Source organism: Macaca fascicularis, chromosome 2 (genome assembly GCF_037993035.2).
Source record: "Macaca fascicularis isolate 582-1 chromosome 2, T2T-MFA8v1.1".
In the NCBI taxonomy this organism is placed as follows: Eukaryota; Metazoa; Chordata; class Mammalia; order Primates; family Cercopithecidae; genus Macaca; species Macaca fascicularis.
Window position 1 is genome coordinate 87773372 of NC_088376.1, and position 16502 is coordinate 87789873.

Genomic DNA, 16502 nt, shown 5'->3' on the forward strand with positions numbered 1-16502 from the left:
GTAACCCATTCCATTGTTCAGATCCTGGACATAACTTCTGTTAATTGTATCCTCATTTTTTTTGATATGATTGTAAGAGATTTTAGTTTGGTCTTAACTTTTCTTGGTTTATTTTCACATGTATTAGAGTTCTCGCCTTCTGAGGAACTTAAAATGTCAATTTTAGCATGTAACTCTCCAGAAACAGTAACTGTATCTTTCTAGTTTAATCTTAGTTTAAAAATATATGGTGAAGCACATAAATATTTTTATGCCTTTACAGTGTTCATTTTGTGTATAATTTTAATTTTTCCTTACTTTTTATATTTGTAAAAGGTAAGCACTGTATTATGTATATATTAAAAACATATTTGTATCTTTACATTTATGTCTATGTCTGTAAAGTGACTGAATCTCTAATTCCAAGGTCTTGGAAACCAATTATTTAAACAAAGTTCAATTTAAAAGAAAGACAAAAAAAAAAAAAAAAACAAGAATTTGTTCAAATTAAAGACCAGTTTTTGCATTGGATTCCAGGCCTTACATTTTGCAAATTTGGAATCTTGCTTATTTTTTAAGTGAGGAAGCTGTACTTCCTGATTTATTGGCTCTATCATTGAACAATAGATGAACTTGCATGTGGAACAAATTATTTTTTATTCTTACTTTTATATTTTTGGGAATTAGACCAGATTTTTAAACTCCCAAGGGTTTATGCAGTCATATGTCAATAGCCATAAAAGAAACCGCTCTTGCAACTATACATAAATGGATTTATTTACTTATTTAGCATTCAGAGAATGTGGGACTATTGTGTGCCAAAAAGCTATAACATTTTCACAGAAAATTTAGTGTTTCTTCCTGCTGCCTACTGTAATTGATGTGATAAAAATAGCAGGCCTGAACTTCAGCCTATGTACTCAGAGGGAATTCTTCCATAGGGTTACACTGAATGAGGTTGGAGTCCAGCATATTTATTGCCATGGTAATATAAAGACATGATCATATTCCTGCCTATATTAGATTGCCAAAATGCAAGAGGCAGGGCATTTGCTGTATATCCATCTGTCAACCCATCAAGTGGCTCAGAGGTGAAACAAACATGGATGACCCAGATATTCCAGCAGCTTTTCTAATACCTACTTGGTATATCTTTGGAGAGGACAGGAAGAAGAAAATTCAATATTTTAAATTGAGATATTCATAATTTATTATCTATACCAACAACTCAGTATTAAAATTAGTAAGATGCATGATTTAGAAATGCTGATGTGGACCATTTCTTTTCAGGGAATACACTGGAAATTTTAATTAGGCATCAACTATGACTTTTCCAAGGATCAATGCAAGAATTTTTAAAGTTAACTATATCTTAATATATTTTTACAGTATCATTTTTGCAGATAAAATTCATGAGCCTATTTGATGTTGAGATTGTAAAAAAATGTTTCAAATGAATTTTTCCACAGTATTTCCACTCTCTTATCCTATTGTCCACAGTATTTATATTTATCAGTGATATATTCTAAGTATACTTATTTTATTATGGTGTATTCCTGGGGGACTTTGAAAGCATAATGTTTTGTATGTTGTTCCAACAGCCAAAGAAAATGTGAGAGATGGAAACAGTTTTGTTTTGTTTTGTTTTGTTTTTTTGCAGTGATGAAAGATGGTTTAGAACAATGAGTACAAAGAAGCAATTGATATATTCTCAGGATGAAAAAATGTCTCTGAATTTTTAAAAAATCAGTTGCAAATGAAACCAATTCTATTATCACGATAGTAAGATGGCAGTCATCCTTAGGGGAGAGTACTGCATACATGCCATATACTGCTGTTTTCTAAGTGGCCTCTCTCTTTTGTCAAAAAGCCTTTGCACTTTTATAGACCATGGCCAAGAATTCAAAATTCTTCCAGAATTACTGGTCTTTTATACATCTACGTATATTCTCTGATAGTTGTCTTTTGCAACAATGATATCATCTTCTTACATGAAGTATATTCTAGCTACATGTCTGTTTGACTTCTGTTATATAAAGATCATTATTCTCTAACAGAATGTCTATTAAATATTTCATGTTTGGTGACCAGTACATTTTGAAATTCATCTACACAGAAATTATATTGATGATTTTGCGTGCTTGTCTATGCCTTTTTGTGAACAGGGCTTTGCAATCAAGCTCATTCTCAGGGTACAATTTATCAAAGGTCTCATGCCATTATGAATTTTAAAAAATTGGTATTCATCTGCCAATCTCAGTAATAATATTCCAACAACAGACTTAAGAGGGAATTCTCATTATTCTTCTTGTCTACATATGAGAAAATTGAGTGTAGGTGAGATTAAGTTGAATTCCCATGGGCTCACAGCAAGAAAACGATGCATCTGTGATTCAGTCCAGGCTACCTAGAAGAAGCATTTCTTTCACTAGGCAAGCTGCACTGGGTATCACTCAAAGTGTGAAAGCTGGACTGTTACTGGGGTCCTGAAATCTGACTGGCTTCTTTAGCTTAATTCCCATCAACACACACTTTCTGTTTAAATGACTATTATGTCATAATAAGATTTTATTCCCTTGAGGATAAAAAAGGACATCAAATTTTGCTATAAAATTATGTGAATAGTTTTAAACAAAGAAATCTAAGAAAAGTTAAAAGAACATTTAGAGATTTTCTCAATACCCTGCAGTCAAAACATAGAACTATATCTGCAGTTGAAGAAGTTGGATTTATTGCTTGTTGCGGAAGACAAATTCTGAGGCAGAGATAGATTATATATGTTACATAGAAAACTACAAAAGTAAAACAATGTGCTACCAAAGTTCTGTTCTTTGGACTCAATTAATTAATTAATTGAAGAGATATATATTACAGCCCATATTCTACATAGTGAGTTAAGTCCTGGTTATCTATCTGTTATATAAATATAAATGTATCATTTTGGTTAAAAATATGAAAGAACTTTCTGATAGCTTTTATGTATACATTTTGGCTTGGTGACTAAGACAATGAGAAAAGTCTGTGTATATTTCCATACCATTCTGTAACATAAACACTCTACAACTTTTGCTCCTTAGTGTTTAATCCCTGAAACAGAGAAATCACTGCATGACAGTCCTGCTTTCACATTAGAAAATTGTTCTCTGAGCATATGAAATAGAAATTTAGTGGAAGACATTGATTTTAAAATGCTAATTGGCTTACAGTATCTATTAAAAAGCCCAATTAGTCAAAGACTAAACAACCTGTCAAAGAAAGTAATAAAAACTACAGTAGCTGTGGGGGACTAAAGTATTTGACAATACGATTAATTTGAACATTCACACCTCACTTCTGAAGGTATGAGTAATTAAGGATAAGCTGGGGGCAGATTTCTTTATCCTCTCACTGTAAATCATTCATGGGGTAGTTCTCTTATTTCTGTTATCCCTATTTCCTGGTCCAGTACCCTTATCTTCGTTACTGTAATCTTTACAAAGTTAAACAAATCATCCTTCTAGGTTGAAAGACCAATTTTTGTATATGAGGGATATGGGGGATTAAAATATCAACTACAATTAGTCTTACAAAAAAGTCATTTTTCAATCATTCTAAAGAGCAAACTAAGAGATTCTTAGAAAACTGCATCTAGAGAGGTGACACCTACTATTTCTGAAATCCTGACTTAAACGATCAAACAGCTACTAAAGTAGAGGAAAACATAAGGGAAAATATCATCCATAAAAGGCAGAACTTAAGAATTTCTTCTACATGTAGTGCATATAGGATCAGATTGAAAGGAACAGACGCATCTACTCAAAACTGTCCTACCCGAGAAGATGGTTTCTTAACCACAAAATGTAAACAGAGCAGAATTTGCCCAAGATGTTAAAATCTATAATTTTCTTTTTGGCGGGATATATTTGAATAATGACACTAAAGACATGCTAAAGGAAAGACAGGCTTAAGGAAAAATAGGCCACCTTCCTTGGAACAGCACGCTAGCATTTAGGTTGCATTAGGCTTTCCAAAAGCAAATGGGACGATCTGTAATAGGAAGCAGCCCAGGCGCAAATCATTTAGCAAAAAGGTTTTGTACTAAGCAATGATGAAAATGGCCCCATATGATACCAGGCATGGAAGCTGGACCAAATAGAAAAAAATATTTTAATTGTACAGTAAAAGTTCTCTGCTGGCACAGAGTCTTTCTTATACCTAAAGAAGAGATTAAGTAGAGAAATTTCAGTTCTGAGACTTAGAGAGCCCACCCCCTCAGCTTCCCTGGCGGCTGGATCACAGACCTAGTAACGGACTCATAGTAAGTAATCATCTAGCCATATAGGTCAATAAGAAAAGGCCACAAACATGGGGAGGAGTTATTGATATAGTGACACAGGCCAGTTTAATACATCAGTGAATTTTGAGGACACAGAATAGTTCCTATTACCCTTGGAGCATTACCAAATTTTGATTATATTACTCTTGCGTGTCTAAAAATGCAATACATATGAATAATCAATCCTACAAGTCACATATTTTGACCAAAATATAATAAAACTGGAAATTAATAACATAAAATATGAAGCATTACAACTTATACACATTAAGAATGCACATTAAAAAAATTCTCATAAATGACAACTTATTTAGAGTAATTAAATTCAATAAAAACATTACATATAATAATGTATGGGTTAAATCTATAATCAGAATAAATAGTCAGCTCTAAACAGTTGACATGTGAAAGAAATAAGTATCCAACTGAAAAATGTTTGCAATTATAATAAACATAAATAATGTTAAATAAGAAAATAAATATGGCTGCATTAAAAAGGAGAAAACAATAGATATCCCAGTGCATGATGTATTAGAAAAGATAAAATTAATAAATATATCTAGGAGCTTTAAAATGACCAATGTAAAACACAAACAAAATGTTATTTGAAGATCGAGAATGAGAAACAGTTTAAAATCTTTAATAAATAAATGATGAAAAAATATTTAAGAAACATAATTTCTACTTCTGTTACTATGGCAGGCCAGATATCCCTAAAGTTCTTTGCTCAAAATACATCTAGATTCTGTATACATTTTAACACTCTTCTAGACTTTCTAGAAAGTAATGGAAATGCCCTCTCACCCTCAAAGTGTCTGAATCTATAAATGAAGCAGCAACTACTAAGGGATGAGCCAACTTTAATGGTGGATTTGTCTTTTGGGCAAATGCCTACACCTTGAACTGAAATAGAATTCTGTGTTTTGTGCCTGCAGGAAGAAAGGAGTTTAAGTTGACTCTTAGAAAACTTTATACTTGGAACTTCAAAGGTGGAAGGGAACGAGTAGCGGCTTATGACTCAAGGGAAACAGTAAAATTCTTGTGAGAAGAAGATACGATTAAAACTTCAGATTCCACACAATAAAGTTCATAATTTTAAAATATACTCAATGCACAACAAAAAGACACTTGAGTGACTATCACTAATGGAATGCAAATATTACAACCCTTATAGAGTTGAATTTGCACTACATATTAAAATTGTATAGGCAGTATCTCATTCTACCTCTAGCAATCTATCTTTAAGATTAATTAGCAAAAATACATAAAGACACATATACAAAATATTAATTATGGCTTTATTTGTAATAACTGAAACCTGGAAAACAACCCACATTTTATCTCTATGAATTGATGAAATAAAATCTGATATATCTCTAGGTGGATTATTATGAATGTATAAGAAAGATTGAGGAAGGTTTTTATATATTGCCATGGAATAATCTCTAGGATACTTTTTCAATGGAAAAAAAAAAAAACAAGGAAAATACACAACAATGTTTACAGTATGCTTTACATAAAAACATTTTTTGTTTGGAAGAGGAATATATGTATATGTATTTGTACACATATGTATTTGATATACATCTGTATGTGTCAATTTGCTTGTATTTACTAAGACAAAAATGGTAGAATAAGCAAGTAAATAATAAATGTATAACTATATAAGGATGGAGGAAGCAGTGATGGAAATTAACTTCTATGAATTTAATTGCTTTATGGTTTTGACTTTAGAACATTAATGTTTTACTTAAAAATAAATTAACAAGAAAAATAAGGCAATGTTCACAAACTGAAAGGGAATAGAAAAAAGGTTCCAAATGTATATCAAAATGATTGAAAATTAGTTTTCTTTACAACATTGACAGAGATTGATTTACTTCTATCCGAATTTGATTTTCAATCATTTATCAACAATGTATAATGGTCTTTCTTCCTTCTTGTTTCTTTTGCATTTATTGGTGGTAAATATCTTCATTTTATAAAACTTTCATATGTATATGAATTTTTTCTTCGTCGGCTTTCTCAGACTTTTTGTTTTTCCAGGAATTTTTAATATCCAGATGTTATATTCCCCTAATACAAAATCATTGACCAAGAAATTATTTCCAAATTCAAAGTCGTAAAGTTTTTCCTTGATGTTTTCTTTTAAAACTTGTATAGTTTTATTTGTTATATTTGGGTCTTTGATAGATTTTGAGTTAATTTTTGTATATAGTATAAGAAAATGGTCCAACTTCATTTTATTTGTTTATAGTTATCAATTTTCCTGGAAAGGGAACTAATTTTTTAAGGAAATGTTTTCATAAACTATTTTGCCTCTCTATTCAACATTCCATTTGCTAGAATTCACATGACACATTCTCAGACAATAAAGATTTTATATAATTTTTATTTTATAAGTTATGAGAAAAGACAATATGTCTTTTCTAAATTTTCAACATTTGCTTAGTCCACCATTCAACAAGAAACTCCGGTCTCCTCCTTGTGATCTAGTTATGCAGAGGAGGAGGAAGTAATACAAGAACTCTAATTCTGTTTAGTGAGACTCTCAGTTTAATGCTCGTTCCTACACCTCACATTATATTTCTTGTTATTATTTCACTGTTTCTGGTTCACATTATTGAAGAATAAAATATTGTCTGAGCTTTGCCCCGGGAAGTGGTCCAAGAGCAGTATTAATTTCACAAAAATGCCAATTTCTAGATACAAAGCATGCAACAATGTATATAGGGTTTAAAAGTTTAATATGGTTAGCTAGAAAGATATTATGAAACTGCACATGCTGGAATTAACTTTCAACTATTATTGGAAGAAAAAAATTCCCTTCCTTTTCAACATTAAGGCTTTAATTAATTTTATTGATGCATACAAATATTTTATTAATTATATATAATGCTTAAAAATATTATATTTAGAGATTTTTGCTTTTTTGATGCCTTTGCAATCATTAAACTGTGTTTTTTACTTTCTAAGTAATGACTTTCTATATTATGGCTGTCTTCCTCCCACAAAATTCTAATTAAAAAATAGATTTAGGAAATTACAATACTTGAAATTCTATCTTCACCTCATTCACTGGAATTCTGTAACACAGTTGCCTGACAGAATTTGGCTGATTGCTTAAATATCAGATTAAGTAAATGGCTCAGTTTCTTTCCCTCAGTTTAAAAACCACATTCAGGTCTTCCCCCAAATAAAAAGAAAAAAGCAAATATCCATTAATTCAAAATGATCTCTTAGCAAATTGTCTCAGAGCTTTTTCCTCTCTCTTTTATAGTAAGATTTTCTTTTCTCTCTTACCCTTTAACCCCTTGAAATTAGGCTTCTACCTCTGACTATTGACTACATTATCTCTGACAAGGTTCATCAATGACCTCTTACCCTCTTAATTATTTCAGTAGACTATTTTCATATTCACATTATTTAGATTTGATGGCCCTTGACAATGGTGTCCCTTCCTTCCTCTGAAAGCTCTCCCTCAGCTTTTGAGTTAGCAATCTCCTCCAATCTTCTTCCTACTTCTCTAATGATTCCTTGTAAGTCATCTTTGTGGACTCACTGCTTCCAGCTCTTTATATGATGGTGAATCAAAGGATCTTGTTCTCGGCCCATTTAGCTCACACTTTGCGCAGTCTCAGAATATGGAAAAGACACTTTTGACTTTCATCATTATTGCTCATGAAGCCTGAGTCAATGAGTCCAGACATGAAGGGCAGGACCTCTGTGAGGAAGCACTCACTGGATATTGTCATGTGGATGTCTCCTACATAGGTCAGAAAGAACATGTCTCAGGCTACCCTGCTTCTCTCCTGTAATTGCTAGCTCAGTTACTACAACAAGCTCACTGGGTTTCTTAGCAAGGAATCTGAGTGTCTGTCTTAAATTTAGCATTTTACTCATTTTACCTCCACGTCTTATTTATTAACAAGTCCCACAGATTCTAATCATAACATGTTTTGTGTAACATGTTATGTTACACATATGCATTTGTTACTCGTATGCATTTGTTACACATATGCATTTCCACTGTTGGTGTTTTGATTCAAACTTGCATCACCTCTCATTGAGACTACCGCTCTGACATCTGACTCACCTTGTCTACACGTTTCCATCATCCATCTGTACACTGCTGCTGATTTTCCTTATAATGAGCTCTGCTCTCATGACTGCCATAATTGAATACTACAGTGGTTCCCATTGTGTACAGAATATCCCACCAACCATTTTTGCCTTATATTTTGCCATGTCTTTCTTCTTCACATACCTATAACTGGCAGCAAGCCCAGCTAATTACAGCTACTTTAATATACCATGTACCTCTGTGCATTTGTCCACTGGACAAAGAAAACTCACCTTTTCTATTTACTTAGTTCCCTGGCATCTTTTGAACAGGTTTTCAAAGGCTCTACTGGGAAAAATTATATAATTGCTTTGTGTATCCCTGATATCCTAAGACTAACTCCAGAATTCTAAATTCCCAAACAAGCAAATATCATCATCCAAGCACACCAGTTTGCATTTTACACAATTTGCTTCTAAGGCAACTAAAATCTTACGATGGCAAATCTCATCTCTGCTATGTTTTTGGACATCTTTGTTCATTTATATGCTAATTCAAATGGAAAGCAATATGTTGTAACAATGATGGTTATTCCAGAAGCCTGTGCACCTAATACCTTTTTAACACATAATTTAATATTGTAATTCAGGGACCAGCAGTAAAACTTGATTCCTTCTGTTGTTTTGCAAATCTGTTGATTATTTCCTTAAGGAAACAGTGTCAAACTGTGACTTCTCAGTTGAAGGGGCAACAAGGTCTTACAATCTGTTCTGGCTCATCGGACTTCTTAGTTATATACACAAATGTTGAAGAAAGTGAAATGACTATGTAAAACAACAAGAAAAAAATGAAGAATGGAATATAAAGTGGAACTCGGCTCACACATCATAGAGCATAGTTTTCATAAGTGAAAGAACCACTCTTTAATTATAAGACTCACTAAAAGAGTAATTATTTTGGCTTTAAATAATGTTTTAATAAAAATCCATAATCAAAATATTTAGTTAGTAATTCTTTACAGAAACAATGGACTGATATTCTTATTACATTACTTTATAAACATTAAATTAATTTTAAAACCCTGCCTGCGTAGATTGTGAATTTCATTACTGCTATTGACTAAATAGACACTAGATACTAAAAATTTGAAGTTCCTATGAATACCAGTTACTTACGGTGGATGAAAGACAAAGATTAACTTATATTTTTTAGTCTGTCTGTGTTTAATAAAGTAGAACTAAATAAATGTAACTTTGTATGTCAGCATTTTTTTACTTTCATGTTTGCCAAGATTTCAGACTGTTTAAGTGGCAGCATTCTAATTTTAAATGATTTCCCATCCACTAGTCCACATTCAGCATCAGCATTATTAGAGATGATCTTTAAAAGTGGCTAGAAGTAATCTATAGTGACCAGCCATCACACAGTGATAGCACCACTTAGCCATCTCACTCACAAGGCACCTATCTTATATTCCCTTGTTTTATAGTTATTAACTGTGATTTATTTCTCCAACATAAGTGTAAATTCCTAAAGGGTATAGATTATGTATCACATATCTTGATACTCCCAAAGTAGTATAAAACCCTGCACATAGCAGGTACAGAGTAAATGTTTGTTAATTTATTGCCTGGGATACAGAAATAATTAGAGTAATAGGGCTTTTTTTTTTTTAAGAGTTGAACTTTACTAAAGAAGAAGAAGAAGATGTTTAAAATGTTTGGGGAATAAAACAAAAAAATTAAAAGCAACATCTACTATCTAGATTGCCGGACATATAATCATATTGCCTTGAGTGAACAAAATTTGTGCTGTGCATATGGTTTAAAAAGACAACACTACAGAACACAAGAGACTCCATCGTGGAAACTCTTAAACAATCTTTGAAGTTCTATATAGTGATTTTAGAAAGTGCTGCAAAAGAAGAATCAGTAAAAATATACGACTCTTTAGATATGAGTGAAGGTGAAAGCATTCCAAAATTGCATCCAGATTTTAACTATAAAAGCTGAAGACTCTAAATCCATCAGATATAGGACACCTGAGATTATCCCAGCCTATTTCCTATTCAGGGGCAGACTAGCTGTCTGGAATATTGCTGAGCACAGGGTACCTCCGACAATTAAAGGGATCAAGACCTCTTGATCTGAGAATCCTGACATATCAATCAGTTATGTTAGCATCAGTAAGAAAAAAATCTCAGAAGCATACAACAAGACGCACTGTTTTCTCGAACACATGGTTGTGGATCAGCTAGGGGAGCTCTACTGAGGCTAATCAGTCAACTCTGCTTTAGGCTGTAGATGTATGTGTGTGTTGGATGACTCTGCTCGACATGTCTCATTTTAAGCCTCTAGCTAAAGGGTCAGTGCTTACCCAGTATACTTTCCTGTTTTGGCAAAGGTAGAACAATCAGGCTATCTCAATTGCACAAGCACATTTCAAGCTTCTATTCACAACCAATAACATTCCATTGAGCAAAGCAAATCATACGACCAAGTCAAATGGCTGAGTGTGGGGAAATACACACTACTCAATATGAGGCTATGTCAAGGATACAGAAGTATAAGACTACAACAGGGGAGTGAAGAATCAGTACCAATAAATCAGTTTCTTATATCTAGCATTTTAAAATTCCAGAAATTCTGGAAGCCTGTTATGAAATATTAATACATTCTAAATATTTATGTTTAATAAATTACTACTTTGAATATACAAACAAATACAATTATGACTTTTATAAGCTCATCTGGAGATTTCAAAATTCAAAATGTGAATTATTAGCATAGTAACATTAAGGGGAAAATTTCATTAAAATGTTACAGAAAGGTTGTGTGTGTTTGCCAACAATGCAAGCCTAGGTCTTCAATATACTGATCATAGCCATGCCTGGTAGATGTACACACAGTGTACAGCTTCTATAGATTTGAATGTCTTATAGCAAGCTCATTTTACCTATCATGTTTTCTGATGATGCAATAGATATATAAGTCATGCAGAGCCATAACAAAAGTAATTAATGTAAGACCAAAGGTTCCTTGAGGGCAAGAATAGATCTTTCATTTTTGTATAGCCAGTGTCTATAAACTCCCCAAAATATAAAAGCAAATGATGGTTGCATAAAGAATGGAGAAATAAACGTAATTTTGCTTTTGCAAATGTAATCTGAAGAAGGACAGTGTTAAATAGTGCACTAATTTTCCTATTAGACTAGATAGTTGTTTCCAAGGATGGAGCTGACTTACCTCGGTTCTTGTCAGTATTTAGAGTCTTCTTTTAATATTTTAGGATACTTGAGGATAAGGTAATATAAATATTTTCTTGTAATATAACCCAAATGTTTTAAGGCCTCATAAACTTGCTTATTTATTCAACAAATATTTTAAAACACCTAGTCTGTTCCAGATAAAATTAGGGCACTCGGATACTGTAGTGGAGAAAAGGTCAGAAAAGATCTTTCCTCTTAGAAAGCTCACATTTTTTAGGATGAAAAAGACAATAAATTTTAGAAAGCATTACAATAAATAAATAATAATTTAAAGGGATGAATAGTATAATGATAATTAAAATAATTTGATGTGTTGCAGTGTGACTGGATATTTAATTTTGACTTCATGATTATGGAAGGCATCTTGGGAAACAGATATTTAAATTGAGACTTGAGAGAAGAGAGACCTGTAAATATTACAGGAACCCATTTCAGGCAGAGAGGGAACTTTGTGTGAAGTCCTTAAGATAAAAGTGAACTTAGCATATTTAAAGAAGAGACAGAAGGCCAAAGTGACTACAGCAAGTTGAGAGAGAGAAAGAGTAGAATGAGATGTTATAGGAGACCAAGAGAATGCTTTGTTTGTCATGCAGAGCTTTATAAACCAGGATAAGGAGTCTTCATTTTAACGTAAATGATGAGAAGACATTTGAAGTGAGTAATGACTTGATTAGACTTCTATGTTTAAAAGGTAATTAAGACTGCTATTTGAAAAATCAATTTTAGAAGGACGGGGCAGTCTGGAAAAGCAACAATCACAACTTTGACTTGAGTCCATTAGGAATGGGGTGGAGATAAAATTATAGCTTCAAAGTATGCTCTGTAGGTTGAGTCTGCAAGATTTGCTGTTAAAACTGAGATGGGATATTAGTAAAATAAAAAATCAAGATTAATTATTAGATATGTGGCTTTAGTAGTAGGGTAGATGGTGGTGGTATTTACTGAGATAGAGACAACTGGGGAATAAAAAGTTAAAGCAAAGTTCCATTGTTAATTTTAAGATTCTTATCAGAAATACATGTGGAGAAATACATTTTAGATATGTGATATTAGAAAATCTATATTTCAGGAAATGACCAGGGCTAGGAATAAAGTGTTATTAACATATAGACATTATTGAAGTGTCATGAGATTGAATGAGATCATATAGGGAAATATTTCACTTAGGGACTAGAACTGGTCCAAGAATGAGCCATATTGTACTTCAATATTTCAAAGTTGAATAGAAGAAAATGACCTAGTAAAAGACACAAAACATACAGTCACAGTAGCTGAGAGAAGAAAGTGTTCAAGAATAAAAAATACCAAAAGAAAGCAAGAGAGTAAATAATAAAAATGTGACTGTATTAGGGTCTCAGCAAGAAATAAATGGCATATACAAATTAAGGTAGTTCAAGAAGATTTGGTTAAAAGACTTTTTACAAAGATATTTCCCAAGTATCTTAGTTCATTTTATGCTGCTATAAGAGGAAAGCTTAGATTGGACGATTTATTATAAACAGGAATTTATTGTCACACGGTTCTGGAGGGTAGGAAGTCCAAAGCACTGCCATCTTGTAGTGGCCTTCTTGCTGGATTATCACACGGTAGAAAGGTGAAAAGACAATGTGTGTGAGAGAAAGAAAGAGAAAGGGAAAAGGGGGGCAAACTCATTCCTTATAAGGAACCTACTCCTGCAATAAAGGCATTAATCCATTGATGAGGACAGACTCCTCATGGCATAATCACCACTTAAATATTGTAGCTTCCTAATACTGCTTCTTAAAACTGTCACAATGGTTATTAAATTTCTACATGAGTTTTGGAGGAGAAAAATATTTCAGTCATAGTACCAAGTGTAAGGGAATCTCAAGGATTAGTAATAACAAAGTTTCACTGTTAGATCCAAAGCAAACAGAGGATATAATGGTTATAGAATGTGAAGTGAGTTTCCCAGAATGAAGTCTACTGCATCTGGGCCTCTGGTCTTCTGTGGATGCTTCCTATTGGCTAAAGACACCTGGAAACCAGAAGGCAAGAAATACAACTATAATCCATATAGATCAGCCTTCCAGGGCATGAAGCAAGTGGAAAGGGGTGAGGAAAGATTCTAAAGGGCCAAATAGGACTATAAGGCCCAGGGACCACTAGGTTTGGTAATAAGCACATTGTGGCTGACATTCACTAGAAAAATATTAGTAGATTAGTTGGGAAAAAAAAAAAAAACTGAGTTGAAGTGAATTGAGGAGAGAAACTGAGGTGAGGTGTGAAGAAAGGACCCTGTAATTCTTAATGAAGAAATATGACTATAAATGGAGTATAAGATATAAGAGATGTAAGAAATTACCAAAGTAAGTTTAGGGTCTGCCGAAGATTCTTTCTTATTGTTGATGTTGTTTCTTGTCATTGTTCTTGCCATTTTAGGTTGAATATAAGAGGAATGATCTACAGAAAAAGTGAAATAATTGAAAAATAGGTAATAATTACGGAAGAAAAGATCTTGGGAAGATCAGATGAAGTAATCAAGACAGGGGCAAAATTTGGCCAGAGATAAGAACAAAGTAAACTTATATATAGTTAGAAAAAAAAAAAGACAGAAAGGATGTGGATGGTTATGGGTAGGCTGGTTCTTTGCAGAATGAGAAAATAATGAAACTCTTATTTTCTTTGCCATTGAATGTGAGCAAGGAATGCAGAGGATGACTGGAGTAGAAGAAGAAGAAACCTTCAACCTATTTTGGATAACAGGAAAATTAACATAGTAGGAAATGCAGCCAAGATATTTAGGGATTAAGAGTGCATATTTGAGATATATGGCCCTTAATTCAAAGTAAGACAGCTGGCAAATTATTCCAGAAGACATTCTATGTCTTAGATTCTGGCACTAAAGAGATAGAATGTTATTCTTAAACAAATCTAGGCTTTTGTTATTCATGTTTGATAAAGAAAACAGCATGGGAAGTAAACAGTTTTGTAGAAAGAATTAAATCAATTGTAGTCTCTCATCTTATGCAGAGGCCATGAGAACATAAACTTGGTTACTGAGCATAAGAAAATAATAGGTCAACACATGTGTGGTCTCTAAGAGATCACCAAGATGCTACTGATGCAGATGATACTTAAAGATGATACTAAGATGATACTTAAAGCAGAACTGGAAGGTGAGGAGATGGTTGAAGGCTGCATATTTAATATAATTAATAAAGATATTCATTGTAGTGCAGCTGAAATGATGCAGAGACAAGATGAAGGAAGAGAAAAACCAAGATTCTGGAAGGATCATCCATATTGCCAGGAATGTTGATTATAGGTAAGAGTCAAAATGCAGAAGTGAACAAGGGAAGGCAGTAAATAATAAAGTTAAGAGGAATGGCTGCCAAAAATCCTAGTGAGGAGATGGCAAGGAGGGAAGATGGTTGAAGGTTGCATATTTAATATAATTAATAAGGATATTCATTGTAGTACAGCTGAAATGATGTAGAGACAAGATGAGGGAAGAGAAAAACCAAGATTCTGGAAGGATCATCCATATTGCCAAAGATGTTGATTATAGGTAAAAGTCAAAATGCAGAAGTGAACAAAAGTCAAAATGCAGAAGTGAACAAGTGAAGGCAGTAAATAATAAAGTTAAAAGGAATGGCTGCCAAAAACCCTAGAGTTTGGAGACAAAAAGGGAAATAAATTGCTTAAAATAAGCAAAAATGATCAGGGAGGATTTGTATCTCAATGCTGGGACCTAAGGTGTGCAGATGGTGAGAGGAGAAAAAGAAAGCAAGTAAGCAAGCTTTATGTGAGAGGGCTTGATCAGGGCTGAGTGGACTAACGTGGGGCAGGAGAGGAAGCTTCAGAGATATGGTTAAGAACATAAAGGACATTGCTGTTGATAGTGATCATTGGCCACCAGAAGAAAAACTCAGAAAAGGAGGAAGCAATTGAAATTGGGTCAGGCAAATGTATGCACAGAGTGATAAGGGACTGTGTGGAAGGGCCTTTACGCTTGGTTTGTTGTAGTAAGTAAACAGGAATATGATCCATGAAGGAGTTAATCCTCTCAACATCTTAGGGAAAGCTGGCTCACCAATTTCAACTGAAAGTGCAGGGCCACAGACAACTTATGCAAGTCTTGTGGGTATAAATGTGCTAAGTTTAACATTAAGGAGCTCATTCTGATGGCTTTGTAGGGTTGTTCCTAGTAGAATATAGAATAGATTCAGCAAAAAAATCACCATAGTTATTATGTGCAGGACTCCTCAAGAGTGGCCTCATGTGAGTTCAGAAACAAACACAGTATCTAGCAGAGAGTGATACTCAATAAACACTTGTTGAATGAAGAAAAGTCATATATATTCTTCAACTTTAACCTCCTAGTTGAAATCTGCTGGCTCTAAACCATTTACTCCAGCTCTTCTTCCAAAGCCATTGGCCAGCACTGTCCAAGTGCGCCACTGTTGGCCTGGCTGCCACGATCACTCTGCGGTGACTCTACAGTCCCTGAGTTCTAAGGCAGGAATGGAGAGAATGACTCTGTCTTTGCCCCTCCTGTCTGAAACAGCCCTGGTTTCCTTAGCCTTCTCAAGATCCTTCTTCAATCCATGCTCTGTAACATCATTCTATGCTCTAATCGGAGGGACATTATATTCTCAGCCATTTCCTTCTTCCCTTCCCCTTACAACTTTCTCTTCTGCATGCTCTCACTCTCAGCTCCTGTTCTTTCTAGTACCATCTTTTCTTTCAACATCAAATGATGCAAATAAATAGTTTGGAAATCACTTGCCAAATACATCTGTTTCTTGGTTAGATGCATGAGAGTTTATCAAGAACTTGTTATTTGATCAAAATATCTAAAAAGAAAAGTGCCTCCTCTCTCATTCTTCTGTTTTCTTCTATCTAGTGTATAT